The following is a 25,751-nucleotide window of genomic DNA, read 5'->3' as shown; positions in this document are numbered from 1 at the left end:
TGGTGTTTGCCACCCCTATTCCTTTCATCCTCTAACAGTCATGGTAGAGCCCAACCTCAGTTCCCTGATCCCACCAAACTCCTCTACCGGTTCATGGCTCACACTGTGTTCTCAGCCTATGATGACCTTCCCCAGCTTCTCAAAATATATATTCAGTAGCCAAAGGTGAAGCAATTTGAGCAATGTAATAAATAACCATATTATTGAATTATAACCTAAGTATAAAATATAAATATTCATGAGTCTATATTGATTAAATGATATAAATGAATGCAGGAATGACATTCCTTACCCCCCAAAAAAAATCCAATTAATAAATGTAGAGGAATTGGGGAGGGGGGAGAAGGAGAACATCTGTAATACTTGCAACATTAAAAATAAATTTAACAAATAAATAAATGTAGAGGAATGAGGAAAATAGAAAGTCACCATTATAACACTACTTTAGTAATTGCTACATGAAAGATCCATTGATGAATGCCATAACCAGTGAAAATATAGGATATACAAAAAAATGTATATGCACACTTTGAACAGTTATAAAGGCAGTGTTTATTAAAATACATTTCATTTTCAAAATTGAGCTAGTAACTGTTAAAATGGGTATATAATTTTGGGACACTGTGTATGTTCAGGAGAAAGAGGATATTTGCATAGCCTCAGGATACCTCCCTCAAATTTGCTAATAACTGGGATGCTTTTACCATATGTGCACAGATTCTATAAGAGACTTCCCTCCAACAGGTAAAGCTCAGACCCCTTCTGAGTGTGTATGGACTCAGAAATAGAGCATGGAAAGAGAAAAGCAGTAGCTTTACTGGCAGCTCTACCTTAACCATGTGATTAAGGTTAAACTTACCATCAATCAGTTGTGTGTATATCAAGAGCCCTCTGATATGATGTAATGAGAAGGGCATATCGCTCATATGGTATTCTCCACAAAATTCATAATCTCAGTTTATGCAGGAGACAATACTAGACATACTCAAATTGAGGGATATCTAAAAAAGTACCTGACTAGTGTTCAAAGGTATCAAATTTATAAAAGGCAAGAAACAGCAGAGAAATTGTCATAGACAGGAGGAGACTAAAGTGATATGATGACTAAATGCAATGTGGGATCCTGGACTGGATCTGGAAAAGAAAAGGAGCATTATGGGAAAATTTGAGAAATGAGGAGTTGAGGGGACAGCATCTGTAGTTTATTAATAGTATTACAATGCCAATCTCTTAATGTTGATAAATACATCATAGTTATTTCAGATGATAAAAATGGGATAAAGTTGGTTAAAAAGGGGATATATCAGGACATTCAGTATTCTTTACAGCTCAATAAGTCTAAAACTTTCAAAATAAATAGCTTTTAAAAGAATTCTTTTTTTGATTCTTATATAAATATTATGTACTTCCATTTTTCTAAAATGAGCTTGTTTCCTTGAAAAATCAGGAACAGAAAGACGTTCGTATTTGGAGACCACCTTGGAGAAAGGCCCTCCCCTCAAGAGGGTAAATGGCTCCTGTGCTGCACTCACTCCCTCAGGGTTTTGTCTGTTCAGAAACTGTTGCAGCTCACTGTTCATCCTGCTTTACCTTCAGTTCCTATGTGTCTCTCTTTTTGGCAGCTCTACTGAGGCAAGGGCTCTTTAATCCCACCCAGGATCTGCCATCCAGTGAGTGTCAGCTTAGCTATTGTCATGGAAGGAAGCCCCCATCCATCCAAGACCAGTCCCTGAGCCAACTCAAGCTTGGAGACCAGCCTGCCAGCTGCTGTTTTCCCAGGCCTCATCTGCACCTGGGGCCTCAGGGGTGTCTGCTCTGATGCAATTTTATATTAGAGCTCGGAGGCCAATTAGTCCTGTGACAATTCACATCTCTACCATTCCTGGTCACCATGGAAAACAGCCTGTGTGGTCATTGATCCCTACCAGTGGGCTTCTTGTACGTATCCAGACATCTTCCTATCTGGCTCACATACAACTTTTCTCCCTTTGCACTATCCCCACCCCCCACTCCAGCTCCAAAGTAAGCCCACCTACAACCTATACCTACCCTCAGAATATTACATACATATACCAGCTCTATTAGGATCAGAGCTCTCTTGCTATAATGCTCCTGTTGAGAGGTTAAAATCCAGAATACACTCAGAGTAAATTGCTATGGCTCACTGCATACATGGCCCCCCACCCAACATACAGGATAGAAACTAAACCTAGAGGGGGAAACAAGAGGAACAAGGTATAGTAGGCCCCAAAGTTCATTTTTTATGAGAAAATAAGCAATGATTTCTTTTTATTTGGGGAACAAAGAGTTTCCTGGCTTCTTATGTTGAGCATAAACCACAGGATTTGCACAAGAACAAGGAGTCCAGCCCTGGCCAGTGTGGTTCAGTTGGTTGAGTGTTGTCCCATGATCCTAACAATTGCTGGTTCCATTCCTGGTCAGGGCATATGCCTAGTTTGCAGACTTAATCCCCAGTAGGGGGCATGTAGGAGGTAGCCAATTCATGTTCCACTCTCACATCAATTTCCTCTCTCTTTCTCTCTCTCTCCCTCTCCCTTTCTCTCTCTCTCAAAATTATTTTTTAAAATATTTTTTTTAAAAGAAGAAGAATAGGGATTCCAAATTCTGGACCAATGAAGTTTAAGAAGTGGCAAAGATCATATGCCAGCCTCAACTTTTGGTGCTTTACCATAAACCTGAAATTTGTACTTGAAAATCTGTCCCAGAGTTCTAGAATGAGAAGTTGGGCGATGAAGGGGTGTCTTTTTGGAGCCAGAGCTAACGCAAGTGTTTCAGAACCCTTGAAAGCTGTATTTCTTAAGGTAGGTAAGCAACAGCCTAAACAGTGCTTTTGGTGCCCTGTTTCAATTCTGTGGGAGACAATGAGTTGGATGTGCCTGAGAGTCACTTAGATGTACCCAGAGGTAGCTTCTTCTCCCGTTCAGTAAAGTGCAGCTGATACTTTTTATGTTTCATCTGCAAACTTTCATCCTTTCATGTTTTAATAGATCACATTTTTAATTAAATCTTTATTATTGAAAGTATTACATATGTCCATCCACTGAACCCTTCTTTCCTGTCCCTTTCTCCCATTCACCCTCTTTTAAACAGCAAGTAATTGATAGCAAAACTACATACAAGGAGAGAAAGCTAAATACAATCCCATAGTGAAAGCAGCCATAAATGTCACAGTGCAAGCTGTCATTACACAAGGGCTTCACATCGTAGCTATCACAGGTTTATATACTTAGTGTGGTTTTCCAGATGTCAGGAAAGTACACTGTTCTAATAAAACCAGCCTATGATAGCAATGTCCTAAAGGTGGATGTGAAGTGTTTTGAGGAGGGATGCTTTTTGTTAATTTATGTGAAGCTGTCCTATGGGCTAGCAATAGCCATGATTTTATCGCATGTTGTAAGAATGCTTTCCACTCAGTGATTCTGCCTCTGAATTCTTAAACATCAGTCTACAGTAAGAGCCCACAGACATTCATGACTTTTTGTTGCTTTCTCTAAATTACCACTTGCAGTAAATCTAGCCTCAGTCCAGATAAACATTTATAAATATGGGGGGAAATAATTTTAGACAAAACAATATCTCATTAAAACAGTACCTTGAAACAGACATATCTGGCTGAGCATTTAAGTACAGGAACTCATATCAGCTTTTAAAATGTCTACAATTGTGTTTTTCCTGCACTAGAATAGTTCCTTGACCTAGTTTCTGGAGAGGTCCAATTATGTTTACACCATGAAGCTAAAATTTTGCTCTCACCCCCCCCCCCTTAAAAAAAACCTACTCTCTGTGTGAATAAATAATAGTGACTTTTTATGACACTAAATATGTCAACAAATATTTGTTGGGAACAATAACTATAGGGCAAGAGTTCCTACCTACCATGCTAGGACCTGAAAATACATAAAGGAATAAACTATGGTCCTTTTCCTCAAGAATTTCAGTGGGAAAGAGTAATATATGAAAACATATTGGTAATTCATATATTCTGAACTAGCAAAATAAAATGAACTTTACTAGAGACATATGCTAGGTTCAAGGATAAGACAAGAGGGGAGGCATCAATTATATGTGAGGCATGGAAGAAGCTTCAGAGAATGCGTCAGTTGGTGATATTTTTGTTGTTGTGCTAAGTAATAGAGCCAACAATCTAATTTAAGGGAAAAAAAAATGGAGCAGATCACTGACTCCAAGGAAAAACTGAAGATTTGTCCACAGAAAACACAGGAAAAGAGAGTGACCAGGGGGGTCAGGGTAGCGGGAAGGAAATGCCATCATCTATCACTACCCTTAATTGCTTGTCTGCTTGGTCTGTCTTGCAGGCTGGTGTCTACCCCTTGGGCTGGGAGAGAGCATGGCACCTGAACTGACACTTAACCCAACATCCAGAGGCAGCTCCCGAGGTGGCACATTGGTACCAGAGGGGGAAGGATGTGAGGCGAGCAACAGCAGGTGTCTACCTCAGGGGGTCTCATTGGCAGTCTGAGCAAGAGCAGTTTCCAAGTGAGGGGCTTGGAACCCAAATTGCTTTAGGCTAACAGCTGATATACATTAAAGCATGGTATCTTCTCTGTTAAACAGCTTGGCTGTGAGAAAAGAGAAATGGAGCAACAGTAGGAATAAAGGAGGGATCAAGAGAGGGTTTGGATTATTTGAGCATATTTATGGGTAGAGGAATGAGCCAGAGCAATAGGAGAAATTTAATCTTAATGGAAAGAAGTTACTGATGCCACTTCCCATGCGAGCCACTTACTGTATGAGAAACCAGGCACAGACTTTACTGCATTGTCTTCTAATATTATCAAGTAGGTATTATAGTTACGTCCGTTTCACAGAACGGAAAATTGAGTATTAGAAATTTTTGAGTGATTGTCCTAGTTGTCCTAGGTCAGAGTCAGGGAGTGGGGGAACAGATAGGTTTGGTTTGTTCCTGACACCAAACTTGATGCTTTTAACAAGATTTTTCATCTTTCTTTCAAACACAGAGAATGTAAGTAAAGAGGGGGTAACAACTTACAGATCTGTATCAGGGAGGTAGAATATGGGTGAGATTTCTATCATTGGCTCCACTTTTCTCACACATTGATTGAGAAATGGGAGGTTCGGAATGATATGGTGAGGCTGACAAGTGAAAGATTGTCACAATGTGACTGGGAATGGAAAGGCCTGGTGATGATAAGAGAACTGATCTGAGGAGCATGCTGAACACACACACACACACACACACACACACACACACACACAGCCCCCGATAATGCAGAGAAATCAGTGCCCTCTGCTGTATTGCTCTATGGCTTCTACTTGAGGCTCAAGTCCCAGCTCTCCTGTGTTACAGGAGGGGTGAATAAAAGAGAACCTTATTCATATTAGTAATTAGTAATTTTTCTGGGTCTGAGCTCAGATAATCAGAGATCACTACTCTTATCCTAGTGTCAGAAAAAATTTCTATCAATAACAACTTCAATTAGCATCTATCTACAAAGTTATGACCTAAATGTGATCAACTAGCAAAACATTTTCTACTTCTATATTTTTTTTATGATTAGTAACTTTATTTTCTTAATCCTAGTTTCTTAAAATTCCATGGTTACAGCCTTGGCCAAATAGTTCAGTTGTTAGAGTGTCATCCTAATATGCCAAGGTTGTGGGTTTGATCCCAGTCAGGGCACACACAAGAATCAACCAATGAATGCACAAGTAATTGGAACAAGTCTGTCTGTCTGTCTCTCTCTCTCTCTCTCTCCCTTCCTTTCTCTTTCTTAAAAAAATTTTTAATCCATGATTACCAAATACTATTTTTAGAGCACAGCAAGTAAAAATCTTGAATATGACAAAAATTTGAAATGCCTAACAAATATCTGTAAAAAATATTCCTAAAAGGCTTAAAAATTAAGTAGACTCGATAGTCTTCTGTGAAAGCAATACTCTCCAGCAAACATTTAAAAATCACTTGAAAAATTATTACATGTTGTCTTGTAACCAAATCCATATTTTAGTGTTTAGTAGAGAGAGAAAGAAGTTACAGGACAAAATAAAAAGCAAGATTCTAGTTATATTTTTAAAGTATGTGCATATATAGAGATTATAGCAAATATCTGAGAAAATTTATAGCAAATGTTAAATTATATTTACCTTTGGGATTAATGGAATGGGCTTGAAGTTCCTACTTAGAGGAAAGGGGAATTTTTATTTTTCCTTTTCTACAATACTTTGTTGTTTTTTAAGTAAGCCTGTGTTACTTTTTTTTAACTTTCAACTATTTTATTTATTTATTCATATATCTATTTTAATAAACTTTTATTTTGGAATAATTTTAGATTTACAGAACAGCTGCAAAACAGTAGAGTTCCCGTGATACCCCTACCTCCATTGTTAACATCTCATTAACAAGGTACATGTGTAAAAACTATGAAGCTGACCTTGGTACATTAGTGTTCATTAAAATCCAGTTCTTCCACCGATGTTCCCTTTTGTTCCAGAGCACCATATTGCATTTAGTTGTCATGTCACCTTGGTCTCTGGTCTGTAACAGTTTCTTGGGCTTTCCTTGTTTCTCATGACCTTGATAGTCTTGAGGAAGACAGGGCAGCCATTCAGTAAAATGTTCCTGAATCTGGGTTTATCTGATATTTCTTTTGTGATTAGAATGGGGTTGTTTTTTGGAAAGAATACCATAGAGATGATATCATCATATCACATCAGGGGTATATATCAGCATGATATCATTGATGACACTAACCATCATCACGTGGCTAAAGCAGTATTTGCCAGATTGTTCCACTGTAAATTCATTATTTTTCCCTTTCCATACTCTGTTCCTTGGAAATCACTATGTGTAACCCATACAACAGGGGGCGGAGAGGTGGGTTAAGCTCTTACTCCTAGAGAAAGTAGTACTTATATGCATTTTGGAATTCTACTATCAAAAGGATTTGTCTCCTCTCTCTATATTCAATCATTTATTTGTACTAATATGCACTCATGTATATTTGTTTATTGCTCAAATTGTTTCCAATTTGGCATTATGAGCTTTTTCTGCTTGGCTCCAGTGTCACTCATCATGACCCACCTTTTTGTTTCCTTACTTTCTCACGCTATACGGATGTTTGTACTCATCTAAATTTTTCCCTTCCCTGGTCCTACAACTAGCCATTTCTTCAAAGAGTCCTTATTCCTTTCATTGAAGAATTCTGTTTAGAAACCAAGATTGGAACACTGAGGGTGTGCCTTCAACTACTTTTGAATAAATTTGTTTAAGATTTAATTAGTGTATGTAAAGCACTTCTTAACATAGAGCCTGACATATAGTAAGCACTAATAAATGGAAGAAAGCCATTACTGTTGCTGTCATTGTTAGTATTATGTATATTTTTAGTAAATTTGGAACTTCTAAATCCTAAACCAAAATTCTTAGTCATTATATTCAGCCCTAATAAGCCCATGAATCTTTCTATATTTCTGAGGCTCAGAACCCTATAAGGCCAAGAAATAAGTGTTCCTCCATCTCTGACCCAGGATTCTGCATTCTCTAGGCACAAAATCCTTTTTCTCCTTTCTTAACATCTACACAAAACTATAAAATCAAAGCACTTCTATGGGAAAAGATGTCCCTTGATTTTTTAAGTTTTTAAGTTTAAATGAAATATTTGAAGGGCATTTAAAAATAACCCCATATACCAAAGTCACTTTGTATCTATAAAGTACAGTTTTGAATTTCTGCATAAAATAGCTGTTGTTTCAAAATACTGCAATGTCATCAGTATGGGGATGGCAACTGTCCAATAGATCTATAAAAGTCCCTTCAAACAATTCCTGTTCTCTCAAACTTCAATGCCATGGTTCTTATTGAGTAATAGGTACTAGAGAGTCCCTTTTATGAATCAGATAACCAATAGCAAGGGTCCTAGGGAGTGACTTAAAGGGGTCTTTTACCTCAAGTATGCTCACCAGTTAGAGTGACCACCAGGAGTCCTCTGGGCATGAGAATTAGAGATGTGTCCTGGGAGGTTCTAAAAGGAACCCTGGGACCAATGGATAGGCTCGGGACACCAGAATAGGAATGAGTACGAGGTATAGGGCCACTCACACCTTTCAGGGCCATTACTTGAGCCCTACAGAGATGTTGGGTGAGGAGCCCTGTTGAAAAGTCACTCTGGCTTAGCATATATCAGAAGCCTCTAAGGGTACAGGGTAAAAGCGCTGCAGGAGGTTCTGGCCAGTGTTGTTTAGTGGGTTGGAGCCCCAGCACTGAAAGGTCATGATTTCGATTCCCGGTCAGGGCACATACCCAAGTTGCGGAAGGCAACTGACTGATGTAGCTTTCTTCTCTTCTCTTCTCTTCTCTTCTCTTCTCTTCTCTTCTCTTCTCTTCTCTTCTCTTGTCTTGTCTTGTCTTGTCTTCTCTTGTCTTGTCTTGTCTTGTCTTCTCTTGTCTTGTCTTCTCGCCTCTCCTCTCCTCTCCTCTCCTCTCCTCTCTCTCTCTCTCTCTATCTCTCTCTCTCTTTCTCTCAACCAAAACATATCCTTGGTTGATGAATTAAAAAATAAAAAGCACTACAGGAGAAATGCTAAGAGATGAAAGGGGGAGAAGTTCCCCAACCTGACAAAACTCTTCTGAGTTTTTCAGTATCCACATTCTTCTCACCAAACATTCTGGGTTCTTATTTGTTTTTTAATAACTACATTTTGCTCTTGGTATTTCACAATGTACTAATTTTATTTTTAGTTATTCTTCCTTTGTCCCAGTCCTGCATTCTTCTGGGCAAAGCCAGTTGATTCCTACTATGGGCTACAACTTCTAAAACCTCCTGGCACCTGGTGAGCATATTTCTGGTTTAGCCCACCTTGAATTTTTTTTGTTTTTGCTCCCAGCATAATCCCACCCAGTTTTCTCCTCTTGATCCTTCACCTGTATAGTCCATCTCCATCTCACTTTCCAGAACAGTCCCTGGCCTTTACTGATGGCCCTTAGGGGTCATGTGGCTTTACAAAAATATTCTCCAGGCCCTGGAAAACAATCCCAATCTCCTTAAGAAAAAAAAGTTATAAGAACCAAAGTAACTAAAGCCACCTTTTGAGTATTTAAGAAAAGTCTCATAATTCTGATGGGTTTTGTCTTTCCTCTCCTCAGAAAGAGGTACAAAAGGGACCAAGTCGCAGAAGAAGCAGATTCTTTACTTTATAACATTGAAATATTTCTAGTAACTAAGCTTTAGACTTTATTAAAAGGTGGTCAGTAGGCAGAGGGATTCAATCCCTGGAGCCCAGGACTGGAAGTTCATATAACCAGGTGCATTGGTTTTACAAAGGAAGCATGGGATTGAGAGTCATCTATGCCTAGGTTCATTTTTTTATTCATTCCTCACCAACTAAGACACTTTGCAAATCACAGATCATAAATTTTAACATAAAATGGAAATACAATATTGCAAGATCTGTAATTTACTTTAAAATACTTTAATCTTTGATATATATTAAAATTAATTTACTAGTAAACTTCATTTCTTGACATAGTCAGCTAAAGTGATCTGTCCCCCCACTAGAATATAAAGTCCAGTGGGGGGACAGATGTATCAGAAATGAGATGTCCTCATTCTTATTTTATCAATAACCATTGCTTAACCATACCACTTAGTAAGCTTAAAGTTATGAATGGATTTTCTTTGGAGATATTAAAGGTATTCACAGCATGTGAGTTAGCTAAAATACTGTAGAAACACTTTCAAGAAGAAAGGATAAGAATCCTCAGAGGAGATGTACTCCTTGGTAATGATATCTAAAGCTTAATCCCTACTATCAGGTCTGCAATCACTGATGTAGAAGAATTTCTAACTGCATAATGCTTATTAAATGATGCAGAATCCTACCTCCAGCAAACCTTTTACTCAATATATAGTTGGAGCACCTAAAAGGAAATAGAGCTGAGCCTTTATCAAACCTACAGATTGTATGAAATACATTGTGCCAACTTTACTAATGAATATTAGTCTAATAAATATCTCAATGTATGGTAAATGTTGGTCCGAGGCTTGCTTTCATTACAACTTGATAACCAGTTTGTGGAAGACTAGCTATCATCACCTCAAACTTCTTGGGTGGCTAGTATGACATCAAAAAGAACCTGAGAATTGGGTGTGATGAAGTTGGCTTATAGGAATTCTCAGTTTTTATACCCTACAGAGTTGTTAAGGAGTTACACGTGAAAGCTAATGGTAAACTCTAGAGTCCAGTACAAACATAATATCTCAAATATTTTTCATTTGTATCACCCAAGTTTTCTCAGGGCTCATCACTCTGGAAGTACAAATGAAGTGACATTGTTGGTAATATATTATAGTTTTCTGTTTCTTAATCTTCCTTCCTCTACCACCTACCTCACCAAAGTTGGCTACCTAAAAGAGGGCCCTCAGTAGAGTTCCATGAAGTTTCAGCATGAGTCTCATGTGTGCACACTCTCATGACAGTGTGGGCGGGAAGAGCTGCCCACACTCATTACAGCATTTGCCAGGGAGAGCTGCTATTTCCTGGTTCCAGCAGGCACCTCCCACTCATGCTCTAGAGCAGTGGTCCACGACTCACTCCCTGGGAGATGTCAGGCAAGCCTTTGAAAGGGTGAGGAAAACATTTGAGTTTTTGTTTAATTTTCGTTTCATCCTTTTTAATTTTTACTTTTGTGTATGTTTTATAAAATATATATTAATACAGGAGAGAGTTTAGACATTTTTTAACAGATTAGGATACCAATCAGGGGAATTTGGTCCTGGCCATTGTTGACCCAGGAAAAAAAGGCCACTGGTTCGATTCTGATCAGGGTCCATGCCCGGATTACAGGCTTGATCCCAAGTAGGGGGCATGTAGAAGGCAACCAATCAATGATGTTTCTCTGTCATCTCATCAGTGTTTCTATCTCTTCATCCTTTTTCATTTCTCTCTAAATATCAGTAAAAGTATTTTCTTTTTAATTTGAAAACCTCTGATTACAGCATCTGTGGAGAGAGCGAAACATGGCTTTCTCCCTCTTGTACAATACACTGGGCTGAAGGCTGCTAAAGCAGTGCTCTTGTGCTCAAATGAGGTGCAGATAGATTCCTTAATGGAAGAGCTCACATTACAACCCCTTGGCCCCTCCCTCTTATAGGACTCAGTCCTGACTCCAGAGAATGACCAAGGGAGGATACCTCCTTGTGATCCACAGCACACTCGGCTCAGAATCACTCTGCCTCTCGTAGGATGAGTTCTCTCCAGAATGTCTTCTAATTCTGGTGCCAATATATTCTGTTCTCCGATGGGACAGACCATCAACTTGAACATCACAGACACAGGGCAGATGTTCAGTAAATGTGCTTAGACATGTCTGGAGCTCAGTGATGGAGGCGATTCAAGCTGAGGGGCACCAGACTACACCTCAGCTGACAGAGTAAGGAGTAGTAACCTTTCATTGCTAAATCACATAATCATTTCCAAGGCAAAACTTCGCCTGTACTGGGAAAACCCCTCTGGGCAAGTTTGTCCCCTGAGCATGGATGCATACCCCCTGTGTCTGCTTGCATATTCAACACCTGAGGGGGAAATATGAAGTTAACTGTGTAGAGCATTTTATTCCTGCGTGTTTATCACATCAGATGAATAAAATCTGTTTAAAGAAATAAATGCACATTTTAAAATGTGGAATTCCCCTTGACAAGATTATGAGAGTTTTAACAGTAAGTTATTATTCACTGGGCTCAAAATAATTTTCTATGGAAACTTTTCCCCAAATTAGAAAATAAGTTTAAGAAAAATAAAATATTATATATAAACTAGAGGCCTGGTGCATGAAATTCATGCACGGTGATGGAGGGCCCTCAGCCCAGCCTGCTCCCTCTTCAATCTGGGACCCCTCAGGGGACATCCCTCTCACAATCCTGGACTGCTGTCTCCTAATCATTCACTGCATGCCTGCCTGGTCACTCCTAACTGTCCCCCTCTGCTGGCCTGATCTCCCCTCACTGCCTCTGCGTGTTGGCCTGATTGGCCCTAACTGCCCCCACTGCTGGCCTGGTCACTCCTAACTGCCCCCTGCTACCTGGTCACCCCTCATGGCCCTCCTGCTGGCTTGGTTGTCCGATGCAGCCTGCTGTTCAGTTGTTTGGTCACCCCTCACTAACTCCCGGACAGCCTGGTCGCCCCACGCAGCCTGCTTGTTCAGTCGTTTGGTCATCCCTCATTAAGCCCCCTGCTGATCTGGTCATAGGCAGCCATCTTGTAAGGGTGTGAGGGTTAATTTTCATATCACCTCTTTATTATATAGGATGTTGATCGTATGATATGATTGTTCCTGTCTAATTTAGGGAACAATCACATTGTTGGACAAGATGCTGGTACAAGACTAAAGTGACCACTGAAATCCCACGGGTCTGGGAGTGGAGCAGAAATTATGCTACAACAAGGCCAGGCAATGAGGCTGGCCCCAGGTGGTCCTCCTTTTACATTATGAATTGCCTCAGCCTCCACTGACCACTCCTGAGAATTCATTCCCTGTATCCCAGGCACTGTGCTAGGTGCTTTACACACATTGTGCCTAAACTACACAACACTTAGCAAGGCAGGTGCCATGAAGAAGAGCAGAGCCCAGAAAGGTTAGGCAGCTTTCCCTAGGCAGAGAGCTGGTATGTGGCCGGGGTTTGAACCCAGAAGATCTACTTGACCCCAAGCCCAGCTCAAAAACATGCCACCTGCCTTCTTCATGGGAACCAGTCATCTTAATCCTTCAAGGGGGAAAAAGGCTGTGCGCTGCTCTCTTGTGAACATCGCTGTGAACAATGCCACTGTTGTGGGCCCCAGAGTTAAAACTGGCTCCTGTCCATTGGAATTAATTCAAAAGACGAATGAGAATCACGCCTACAAAAAAGAAATACATTCTGGTGCTGAAATCAGCAGTATGTAATCCTCTTGAGTCAGGATGTAGTAACTTTATATATCAACTTTGGAACTCTCTGATCAGATAAACTTTCACTTCCAAATGGAAAAAAAATAACAAACTCTTTTCATTTGGGATAACACATCTCTTGTTCGTCACAGTCCCCAGTTCAGTGCGCACGCTGCATTTTCTCCCCTCCTCACCACAGTACACCAACCACACTGGATACCTGACGTTGCCCTGGACACAGGCTTGAAGGGAGCTTGAAAAGGTTCAGAGCACAGCTAGAAAGATCATGGGGGTGTAAGGGCCTGCCATGAGAAAATCTCTAATAATTTCAGGTCCATGGGTTAGAAAAAGGGAAGCCTGGAGGTGGAGAGCATGCCCTAGATCTATATTACACAGCAAAAACTTATTTTGGGTGATCCTAAGCGCATTTTCACCAAATCCCAGAGAGTTAGAGACACTACGGGACTTGGTGACTCAGCCGGATGTCGGTGAGGGGAGAGATGGAATGAAAGGCTGAGGATGACACCAGTCTCTACCCTGAAGGATGGGATTGAAGATAAGGCTTTACTCCAGTCAGAGAGTTCGGAAAGATACAGAGATCCTCATAAGTGAGCCACGAAATACTAGAGCTAAAAGGAAACAAACAAAAAAAATCATTTAAATGTAACCCTCTTGTTTTATTGTGAAAGAAACTAAAATTCAGGAAGAATATGACAGCAGATACTAAAACTCAGGTTCCTTACTTCCAGTTCAGAGTTCTTCAAAATATCAGAATAACATGCTATTTAAACACAATAATGTCTTTGTGTATTACAACAGCCATGATATGTATTGCAGATGTAAGAACATTTTCATGAGGCATAATTTTTATCTTGTAGTATGATGAGGTAGCTCAAAGTAAATGTATTAAATGTGTTTCATAACCATAAAGTAAAAACACTATGAGTTTTTAATTTTAAAAGCATTATATTTTCTCATTCAGCCTGTTATTATTATGGTATAACCAGAACACTGCCTTCTCCCAGGATGTTGTTTTTTTTTTTAATTGCTTTTGGATATTGTTATGCCCTTTTAAAGAGGAAGACATTCTAAAAATAGGATACTGTCAAAATGGTTTGAATTTCAAAGAAAACTATCTCACACCTGCTCACTGCAAAAGAGTTCAAAAGCATGACATTTAAAATATGTCTTGCTTTTGAATTGAGTATTTCTCAGTGAACAGGTATGAAATTTTTTTCTTGAAAATCAAACCATTTGACAGCGTCCAATTTTTAGATCAGCTTTCTTAATTATTTCCTTCATTTGTGAGGCTGTATGTTCTTCTAGTCAAACAACCGTGTTGTTGTGTGCCTGTGCTTTGCTTTATTTCTCATTAGAGCATTTTAATAGTAAGAATGAAGGGTTGACTGTTATAGCATATCATTCTCCCTACCTGGTGATTTTCTTAAAGATTCTTTTAGAAATCCACCAATTCATCAATCAATCTGAGCTTTACAGCTAAGATTTAAAGGAGAATAAATAGCTGTTTCTAAAGGAGACTCAAATACACTAAAGAAATGCAGAGCTGAAACCGGTTTGGCTCAATGGATAGAGCTTCGGTCTGCGGACTGAAAGGTCCCAGGTTCGATTCCGGTCAAGGGCATGAACATTGGCTGCAGGCACAACTCCGGGAGGGGGGAGGAGGGTGTGCAGGAGGCAGCTGGTTGATGTTTCTCTCTCATGGATGTTTCTAGCTCTCTATCCCTCTCCCTTCCTCTCTGTAAAAAATCAATAAAATATATATTTTTTTAAAAGAAATGCAAAGAAAGAGACAGCTAGAAGAAGAACCAATGTATCTTTTCAATGACCTGTGAAACCCCAGGTCCCTCATAGAAACCCACAGAGAAGAGGAGCCATCAGAACTGCCTAGGCAACATCCTTACTTTCAGTGGAAGAATGTAGAAAAACTGGTCTGTGCATGATGCTTTAACCATCAGCCACAAGGGTTTCTGGGCATGCTATATGGAATAGCAAGAATCACTCAAGGGTGTTTAGAATCTTGGAAAGCATCACTGCAAAAGAGAATTCGTTTTCTACATACTGAATGCAATCATGCTTCCTTCCTCACAGGGCTGTGAATTTATTCACTCTTGGAATAAACATCTATGAGCACCTACCATGTGCCTGGCACTATGCTAAGATCTAAGGAAACATCAATGAATAAAACAGATAAAAATCTCTGCCTTCATGCAACATGCTTTAGACTTCAGGGTGACCAACAATACATAAGTGAGATGTGTAGCTTGCAGATGGTGATAAGTGCTATGGAGAAAAATTAAGCAAGGAAATGAAATTAAGTAATGTAATACATGTGCCTAACACAGAATAAGCATTTAAATTTTATTAAAGGGGTTTTCTTGCCATTAACAAAAGCTCTAAAAATTATTTTTTTGGTTTTGAATTTAGAGTTGAGGAAAAATTGCATTTCTTTTGGGGGGAGTAATAATTTTATCTCACTACTTCTGAGTAGTGAAATAATAACTTGTATTTATCAAATACTACCTTTGTGCCAATAACTTTATGTAAAAATACTTCATTTCATCCTATAAAATGAATATTTTCCCCATTTTATACATAGGGAAAATGACACTCTAAGAAACACAAGATCACAGATGTAATAATTTTCTGTTAGAGAAAAGACTCAAAGGTAAATACACCTGTTCTTTGCTCTGGTTTGTATTATTAGGTTAATTTGTTATAAAGGTGAGTAAACATATATTTTGTCTTAATTTACTTTGTTATTCTTTCAGAAAATAAAAATCATGGCCTCTGATACGATGGTTTTCTCTGGTTCTCGGATGCTAGATCTTTAACACCATCCTTGCGTATATACCACAAATACCCAAACAAACAAAAAACAAAAATAGCAAAATAAGCGCTGTCTACCAGCTGGAAATGAAAACAAAGGATACTTTTCAAAGATACTCTAGAACCTCAAATGGCAATGGAAAGGTCACATTACCAAACCGGAAGTGTTGTTGTTTTTGTTTTGTTTTTTGCAATAGCTTGCCCCAAACCAGAAATTTCCATTTTAGATTTTTGAATCTTAAAAGCCAGCAATTTACACACATATGTGTTTATAGACTGATATTCTCCATGAGGAGGTTAGTGGTGAGAGAGGTGGCCCGGAAGAGCTTTGGCCATGTTTCCTTTCTTTACTCCCTCTGTCTCCTGATGCCCTAAACCTAAACATCTTTTCAATTTTGTTAGTCAAAATTCAAATTTTTAAAAAGCATGTTACCAATTATTTATTACCAAATTACTGAAAACAATAATACCTTAATTCACCACTTTGATTATTACTTCTCTAAGCAATCATGCCTGGTTTTGTGGTTGTTTTTATTTTTACCTTTATTTCCAGAACTGTTCTTTCTCTTCAAACAGCTGCTTTCTGAGACAGGTATTTCCTGACAGTGTTCTAGAAGTGGCCTGCCACTCGTAGCCAAAGCTGAAGAAATGAGCATCTCTCGGGTATATTGCATGCTGCCCACCTTCCTAACATCCCCTCCTCTTATTTTTATTTATTTTTAATTGAAAATGCAATGTAATAACAACATTAAAAGACAAATTATTGTAAAACTACATTTGCACACCTATTTTCATGTCTACATATAGTCTCCTAGCAACAAAGCTGCTGTTTTAGTTATTTCTAGTTGATGTCCCACACAGAACACTTACAAGAGTGTCTACTTTGAGTTTTTAAGAGTCATTCCCTTTTAATTCACAAAAAAAAAAAAACATTAAATACAGTGCAATATTTGAATTAACTATTAAAAGCTCAATGTTAGCAGATTACTTGCAAGTTGCAGTTATTTGGTTTTGGATGGGCTATGTTTATGCTAATGTGTTGGGAATGAACAGCAGCAGGAGAGACGGAGGCCTGGGGGACTGCTAACGGAAGGGTTATGCCTGGTTCAGAGCTATCCAGGTGACAGTGAAGGAGACTGGTGGGGTAGAAACACTGAGCACTATGAATTGAAAAAGCTGAGGTGGGGAGAGGGCAATAATTTTGAGTGGGCCAGAGAAAGTAATGAGTTAAAGAAAAAGGAAAAAAAAAAAAAAACATTTAAATCAAGCAATTGAATAATAAAATAAAATAAAAAACAGAAGATGAGAGGGCAGCCCCGAATGTGCCTGGAGCTCCACCTTGGGGCCTGCAGGACAAGGGAAAACTAATCAGGTCCTCCCATAGCATTTCCCAAACAACCTGGTGTTACATCTATGACAAGCTGACCAAATAATACACATGTGCATGCCCTTCTTTGGTCATCCTCATTTGAAAGTGTATGTTCCGATCTTGGACGTGGTAGACATTTCACACATTTGTTGACTGTTGACTACTGGTGTAGTTATCTGAAACAGCTGGTTCTACAGCTTATACAATACAATGGTGAATATGGTGACCATTAGGATTATTTCAGGGTACCAAGTACCTTGTGAGTTCTCTTACACCCATCTTCTAAGAGATAACTAGAGATCCTTTTAGTTTTTATCAGGTCCTTGTTTATACTCAGCCACCACCACCCCTCCCCCAAAAAAAATGTCCTTTTGCCCTGGCTGGTTTGGCTCAGTGGATAGAGCATCGCCCTGTGGACTGAAGGGTCCTGGGTTCAATTCCTGACAAGAGCATTTACCTGGGTTGTAAGCCCAGTCCCCAGTGGGGGATGTTCAGGAGGCAGACGGTCAATGATTCTCTTTCATCACTGATGTTTCTCTCTCTCTCTCCCTCTCCCTTCCATCTCTGAAATCAACAAAAATATATATTTTTAAAATGTCCTTTTCCTATATGGCAAATATAGTCAGTCATATTAATTCTCTAACAATTTTCTGCACATCTGTAGATTAATATAGCCACTTCTCACTGTGACGTGATGGGTGAGAATGCTTCACTGCTATAAGGTCCAGGAGTCTGTCTGCAGCCTCTCATTGGGATAAGCAGTAATGGCAGAGCTGGACTTATCAGCATCAGCATGGCTAGCACTGCCCTACTGGAGAGGGTTCATTATAAATATTGACTGTAATTCCCTTTTTAATTAAAAAAATGTGAACTCCTCCTGTAATAACAAAACCTCAAATTACAGGCCCCCTGGCCTCCAGGAAAGAGAATAAAATAAAAGGATAATGCTAAAAAGACAAAAATACCCAGCCAGCCAGCATAACACTGTTGTGTAATTTAAATGAGAGTTAAACAAAGAAGGTGATAAAAGTAATCAAGTAGTAAAACAAAGGGCAGGAGAAATAATGTAAACAATGAACCAACAGGATGGTTAATTAGCTTGCTTTGCAAAGAAGATTTAATGTCTCCCCTGAAAGCAATGGTGGTGACAAATAAACCTGGCTTACCAAATATCTTCAAGTGTAATGTAACATGTCCCCCACTGCCTATAAAAGAAAAGCCGTTGAATTACTGTGCGTGGCGCTGAACTGCCATGGATGCCTCTAAATTACCATGCATGGGGCCTTTGCACTGGACTGTTTTGACAATGGTCCTTTATTTTTTTAAGCGCTACAATTTCTATTTGAATTGGTCCAGGACCCAAGCAGCAGCAGTGGGATAAATGGATGAGGTTGGGGAGATCACTAAGATTGGGAGAATACTGCTCCATTTAAGGCAGTCAAGTCTTGCCCAGTGAGCCACGTCATCTAATCTTAATGATGAGCCTAAAACTTAGATGTGTTTGTGCCATTTATTTTTATATCAAAAGTACCATATGGGGCTGACTACATGGGTCCAGTGTAAAATGAAGATGCAGAATTCTGGGTTCAAAACTATTAAGAATCTCAAGATGCATTAAAGCAAGTGTGCATCCTGCTAAGCACAGGGCCCTATGAAGCCTGTCCAGGAGCCACGCAAAACAAGCTGCAGGCAGGCTCAGCTCATGAACCTGTTCTAGAGGTCCCACATTCTCTCCCCATTTTCCCTGTGACTTAAACCAGCTGCAAGAAGACTGGAGGAGTTGGAGCATGAGTTCAGAAGAACAGAATAAAACATGGCGGGTGGCTCACAAAGGAAAGGAAGTCTCTCATTTGTCTACAGCAAGTCTTAAAACCAACTAGGGGGAGAAATCTACCTTATTCATTCAAAATACGTAAAGTCTGTAGCTGTGGCCAAAAGTCTTTTAAAAAGTTATATTCCCCTGAAAAGCCTTCCCACTCACATCCGATTTATAGGGTGTGTGCAATTACTATAAGAGAGGAATAGTCAATCTGCAAGTGACTGTCACAAGTCAAGCATACCCTACACCTGAGTGAATGAGCACCTGAAAAGTTTCATGGAAATACAATGATAGTTTTTAATACATTAGTTAACATGATAATTTAGAGAAATGCTTCCCATTTAAAGTGATATTTGTAAGGCACACCAGGGTGAATGGACAGGCTGCTCATGGCTGGAGGTGACTGGTACACTTACCCCCAATGCGGCACAGACCCTCACTGGCATGCTGCCTAGAACTTTAGATTTACAGGGCTGTCTTGGACAAGTAGTTTTTTGGGTTTTATTTTGTTTGTTTTGTTTTTTGTCTTGCTGTTTTGTTTTAATCATTTTTATTTTCAATTACAGTTGACATACATCATTATATTGGTTCCAGGTGATTATAGTGATCACCCAAATAAATCCTGCACCCATTCAATATCATGCACAGTTATTACAATATTATTGACTATATTTCCTATGCTGTGCTTTATACCTCCATGACTATTCTGTAACAACCAACTGGACAAACAGTTTTTAAAGCTGAGAAATACCTTTTATAAAAATAAAAAATATCTCTTTAATCTGTCACAAACTTTCATTATTTCCTTAAGTCAACTGAAATAGACATGTACTTTTTTACAGTTGATACAGTTATAGTGTTTAGGATAGCTTATGCCAACAAAATGCTAATGCCATATTAGATTTGTCCATACCCAGCAATATTCTAATCCAAACACAAGCAGGAAAAAAACACAAAGCTGGCCCAGCTGGTGTGGGTCAGCAGTTGAGCAGCCACCCAGGAACCAGGAGGTCACAGTTCAATTCCTAGTCAGGTTGCATGCATGGTTTTCAGGCTCAGTGCGCCACAGGGGGTGTGCAGCAGCTGATCAATGATGTTTCTCTCTCATGGATGTTTCTATCTTTCTATCCTCTACCTTCCTCTCTCTTTAAAAAATCAATAAAAACATTTTTAAAAAGCTATTACATAATGCTGTGATTTTACCAGCATATATGGGCCATATATGTATCTGCAGAGATATGTGCAGAGATAATGGGTTTATGTATTAGCACATGGAAGTAAACAGAAATAATATTACACTATCAGAAAAAATAAATTATTCTACTACAAATATAACTGTTTATTTTTGTCTCCCCCTCTGGAATGTGGTGGGGAAGAGATTTGCATCAGCCTTGTTCACTGTTCCTCCTGGAAAATAGTAAGTACTCAATAAATACTTGTTGAATTGAATCTAGAGGATCAAAACAAGTTATTATTCACTAATTCTAGGATTGGAAAGAGAAGGAAATGAGAGATATAGCAGGACCACCAACTTCCTTGAAGTCCACTTGCTTTTTTATTCCCTAATTGGAACCTAATTCCCAAAGTCACTGCACTTCACAACTCTGTTGCTTTCTGATCAGCTTCTCATTCCTGTAGCTCATGCAGATAAGAGCTTGGGGCCTCCTTGGAGCAGGCTAGGCCAAGGGTTAACTTCTTCCCAGAACCTAAAAAAGGCGAATGAGCTCTGTGGAATAATATTTTTTAAGTATTCACCATGCTGGAATCAATATCACTATGCCATCAGTGTGTGCATTAGCCCCACAATCAAACAAAGAGCACCCCTTAGAGCCCAGTAATGATGCTGGGTGTGGTAGCTGGGGATGGGCAAGATGATGCACAGATGACTGTATCAGCTCTCCGTAAACACAAGGCTTCCAGGAAGTTACACAAGACTGTCATTCTTGTATTTTGTCAGAAATAGGCAGTGTCTGGATTGAACCACCGATACACTCAGCAAAATAACTCTTTTATCTTCTTGACCCAAGAAGTGGATTCAGAGTACACCTTCCTGGCTGTGAGATAAGTTTTCTCTTCTCCCCTTGCCTAGTGTTGCCAAGGAATGCAAATGTCATGATGTCTGAGGTAGACAGGTAAAACAAATTTGAATCATTACTGACTCAGGTAAGACCTGCTTGTAGTGCAACTCCATTATGCCCACGCTCATTTGTGTAGCTTTTCACATATGCAAATTCTGCTAGAAAAGTATGTCAAGCAAGCGTAGTGGCAAAAAGATCTGAGCATCAGTTCTGCATTACTTAAAGCTCTGGGATCAAAGCAGGATCTGACCAAGGGTCATGCTCATCCTTGCAGTAACATCCCTGCAGTAAAACTGATCTTAGTGTTGTAAATGGGATTTCGTTCTACATGTAGAATCTGATTTTCCAATTAGACTGAGAAGTGGGGTGAGTATGATAGAGTAAAGATGACTGATCTGTATAGTATACACAGTTGAGATGTTATAAAACCAAGATGACTGGGTAAGCATGAGTATGCCATAGTCAAATCACATTGGTTTGAAATCCTGGACCAATAAATTTTTAACTATGTGCCCTTAGCCAAATCTGTTAACCTGGCTAAGAAATGTGAATAATGGCACCTAATCCTCTAAAGTAACATTGTTAACTCTCTACCTCATAATTCCATTTAAGAGTTAAATAAGAAACATGCAATGCTTAGCCCAGTGTAAGAACCACAGCTATCCTTAGTCAGTTCTTGATACATAATAAGAACTGACTAAGGATAGCTGTGGTTCTTACAATTATTATTTTTAGACTCTCGCCATGGCCTAGTTAACTATAAAGAAGCAACTTCTTTGTACCTGTGTAATTCAGTTAAAAAAAAAAAAAGGTAAAACTAAAAAAGCCATAACCAAAAGCAAGGAGGAGGTTAGCTCCTTGTGAGGCTTCCATAATCTAAACGTGGCCACACAGTAAGCATGGCCATGCTGATCTTTCACTCCTCGGTGTGAAACAAAATTCTTTCCATTCTAGGAAGTTCCAGTGAAACACCACTCAATACAGCCATGCAGCAATCTCTCCCTTCCCCCACACTCCCTGGCCCCATCCGCCCCTTGGGGATATATTAAAAATAAAAGGGAGGCGACTGAAATAGCCTTAGCCAGTAATTAAGACATGCAGCTAATCAAAGAGCAGCAAGGCTGGGGCCCTCTGCGAGGAAACCGAACACCAAGATGACAGCTCCGGTTACCGGGCTTTGTTCTCCTGGAGCAAAAAGAACACAAAAGCATAAAGTTGGGGAACTGTAACGGCCTTTTCAACATTTGCAGGGGCAGGGGGAGGCGGCAGCGCCTCAGAGCTGGAAGCATATTCCACAGACAACTGCGGCAGCCCACACCCACCGGCGCCTTCCCTACTCCCAAAGCATGACTCCACTTTCTCTAGCACTGCCCTTCAGGAATCTGGCTTTGAGACTTCCAGTAATCGTACAAATCACCCGCGATGAAGCAGCCGAGAGCACCGTCAGACAAAAGAAATAAAAATTAAGCAAATGAAAACCTCATTAAGATGCTGCTTTTGGTTATGTTTACTCCCAGCAATCCCTGTTCCCAAACAAGTCCTTCTTCGTTGCTTTTCCTTGGAAGTCATACTTTAAAATGATGTTAATGGGCACGGAGTGATTTTCTCCAGACTCATCATCCAGCCACCAAACACCCTTTCCCTTCCCCCATCACCATCTAGCACTCCTCCCTGTCACCTTAGAGCTCCTGCCGTGAATGTTCACACCCAGCAGTCCCAGCAGAGCTCTCTGTTCACATTTATACGACAAAAAAAGCAGGCAGCGAACAATCCATGCTCCTAAGTGCTCGCCATAAAGCCAGGCTGAGCTGACCTCTCCCATCCCATCAGCTGCATGTCAGCCACATGAGCTTAAAGGACCGAGAGGAGCATGTGTGTGATGTGTATAAACAAACTAATTAAAATCTGAGCTCTTTCATTCCAGCTAGTGCCTAATGGGACCAATATACTTGACTCTAGGCAAAATAAATAAATAAATAAAATATGTGTTGTTGTTTTTTTAATCACTCCAAGCTGGCTAGAGTTATTGCCCTTCCTGCTTTCTATGATACGTCTCTTAGGTTCAGCAAGCAGCCAGCAAGCAGCCTAAAAGAAGAGGAACTCGGGGATGCTAGTCTTTCCTGTAAGACTTTTCAAATAAAAACTATCAACTCACACACTGAGCCGAAAGACCACTCCCTGGTTCCAAGTGGACATATTGATCAATTGAACTGACATGTGCCTCCTCCTTTCTCTCCTGTTGTAGCAATCAGCCGCACCAGGGAAATCAATTTCATTTCCCAAAACAAAAGGCAACACACTGCTCCTTATCTGACACTGTCAGACCACATTTTTTAGGGGGGGGGGGGGGGGGAGGGAATACAAGGAAGATGCCCAAAGAGAGAGAGCTAAGAGTTGAAATGAAGACGAGACATGTTTATCTGGAGTTTCAGAATTGAGCTGAGGTTTATAACGGAGCCAGAGAGCTGTATGCACCACAATCACGGAGGAGCCTGCTATTTTTGCATCTTCCCAGATTCTGGATAAAGTTAAGCAAGAGTAGCACCACGGCCACTTCCAAAGGCTCTCCTCAGGGTTACCCTTCATCGCAACTGCCGCAGGGAGGAGACTTGTTACAAGTCAGCCTGCAAACAATTCCAGCTATTTTAGAGACTAGCTGCCGATGGAAAAGCATCGGGGCAGTCCTTCAACTAACTATGAAGGACACGAGCTGAAGGATTATCACATAAATCAAAAGGCTCTGGTAATTTTATTTGTTTGGGGTCCTCATGTTTTTAATAAATTCTCTCTTGAACATGCAAGAGATCCCTTTCTCAGCAGCGTTATGTCACATGCTTATTCAGCAGTCATTCCTTGCCATGAAGAAACTGAAACCAAACCGAGGTAAATACCGAATTTCACACTGCAAGTCACTAAATATTTCATAAATCACAAGAGCAAATAGGATACCAATTAGCTCTGGCTCATAAGAAAGAAATATATGCCTTTACAATGCTGAAAGACTATGAACTACTCATTTTAGAGTCTATTTGGGGTTTTGCCCCCAATTATCTTATATTTATTTAAAATTCCATCAGAACACGAAAAATAACAGGCAGAGATGAAGCAAGAATAATTTTATGTATTTTGATTCCTTCAGGAGTCTTATAGCCTTTGTCTTATTAACCCAGCAGCCTGAAAAACAGATTTAGGCAAAACAGCTCATCTTTCCCTAGTCCATTTTAAGCAGACAACATCCCCCCACCATCTCCACCTTAGCAGACACGGACTAACCAACAAAACAGCCACGCAATTAATGCCCACACACTTAATACTCACCATCTCCTGCTCCCACCGTCTTCTTTTGATGTTTACAGCACATCTGTAGGTTGCAATACTAGGAGATGCCTTGTTTGACCTGCTGCATGATGCTGTGACATCAGTTCAGATGATGCAGCTCATTATGGGAAAGGCTGCTGTTGCTATGGCAACTGGGATGTGCCAGGAATCCTTGCTGCATTTCCAGTGGCGCCTGAGACAATACGGAAGCCCAGTAAGAAACAGACGATATGCAAAATTCAGACCAAAGGAAGAGGATCCCTCATTGGACTAAAATCCATAGATTTAAAATGGATTTCCCTGAAGGCACTTTGGGAAAAAATAAAAATGACCTCCTTGTAATACATTTAGAAAAGATAAGGGGGAATACAGATTTAGTACTGAGCAAATATAAATTCAGATGGACAGTGTTTCTCTGTTAGGCAATTTGGTTACTTTTAATTCTCTGAATAACATTACAATACCTTTTTAGAAGTTATAAAAAGAATTTTAGCTCATTTGCCAAAGACAAGCGAGCGCGCGCGCACACACACACGCACACACACACACACACAAAACAGGGAGCAAAAAAAGAATTAAAATTAGAAAATAAACAGCTGAGAAAGTGATTCTAATTGTAAAGTAAATTAGACACTAATACACAGGACCTTCTCGTGCAGAATTGCCCCAAGCACTCCCTTAGCATCAAATAGGCATGTGGAAGGAGTTTAGAATCCAGGGGTACAGCACACCACCCCGAACTTGTAGGGCTCCTTTCCTCGGCCAGCAGAACTCTTCCCACTTACGGACTAAATGGATGACTTTTCTGGGGCCAAATCTCATGGTTAGAACAAGTGGCAGACCTGCTAGAAACTACCTAGATCACTGGCATTCCAAATATTGGGGCTCTGTTTGGGGCAATAAGTCACCCAGGAGGAAATTACTCATACCCCTTCCCCCACAAAAGCTGGAACTGGGTGAAAAGCCACATTTAAATAGGACACAGTGAGATATTTCTCCAGTTGGTAAAAGAAAAGCAAATCTAAAGCAGTCTCTCCTTTCCAGTTCTGAGCAAAAACCAATATTGAGTGGTGAGAACTAGGGGAAAAGGAGACATGGGCAGAGAAGCCGTCTCTTGCATATTTAATACTCTCATGACATGGACAGAGACAGAATCAAGCTGACTTCCATCCACTCCATCTTCACATCTGGGTAAGGATGACATTCTAAAAGCCAAAAGTCTAATGAGATGATCATGTTGTTCCCCCCTACTTGAGATTTTAAATGGCACTGTTTGCCAACTGCATGCGGGGTGGGGAATGGGATGGCAGAAGGAACTCAGGCAGTGCCCCTCTGTCAAATAGGGGCTGATAAAATGCATTCGAGGTGCCAAGATCCTAGTAGGGGGCACCATCAGCC

At 39.9% G+C, this 25,751-nt stretch overlaps 1 protein-coding gene across 2 annotated transcripts in view; it reads right to left on the bottom strand.

Moving 5' to 3' along the window:
* The window catches only part of AKAP6 (A-kinase anchoring protein 6), a 451,051-nt gene extending 426,491 nt beyond the window's left edge, over positions 1–24,560 (bottom strand). For both annotated transcript variants that reach the window (XM_036451362.2, XM_036451376.2), the window contains exon 1: positions 24,354–24,560. The gene's annotated coding sequence lies outside the window, so the exon portion shown is untranslated. The remainder of the gene's footprint in view (positions 1–24,353) is intronic.
* Positions 24,561–25,751: the final 1,191 nt, after the last annotated feature.

Source organism: Pipistrellus kuhlii, unplaced genomic scaffold (genome assembly GCF_014108245.1).
Source record: "Pipistrellus kuhlii isolate mPipKuh1 unplaced genomic scaffold, mPipKuh1.p scaffold_m20_p_1, whole genome shotgun sequence".
Classification (NCBI taxonomy): domain Eukaryota; kingdom Metazoa; phylum Chordata; class Mammalia; order Chiroptera; family Vespertilionidae; genus Pipistrellus; species Pipistrellus kuhlii.
This window is presented reverse-complemented; position numbering and strand designations above follow the sequence as displayed.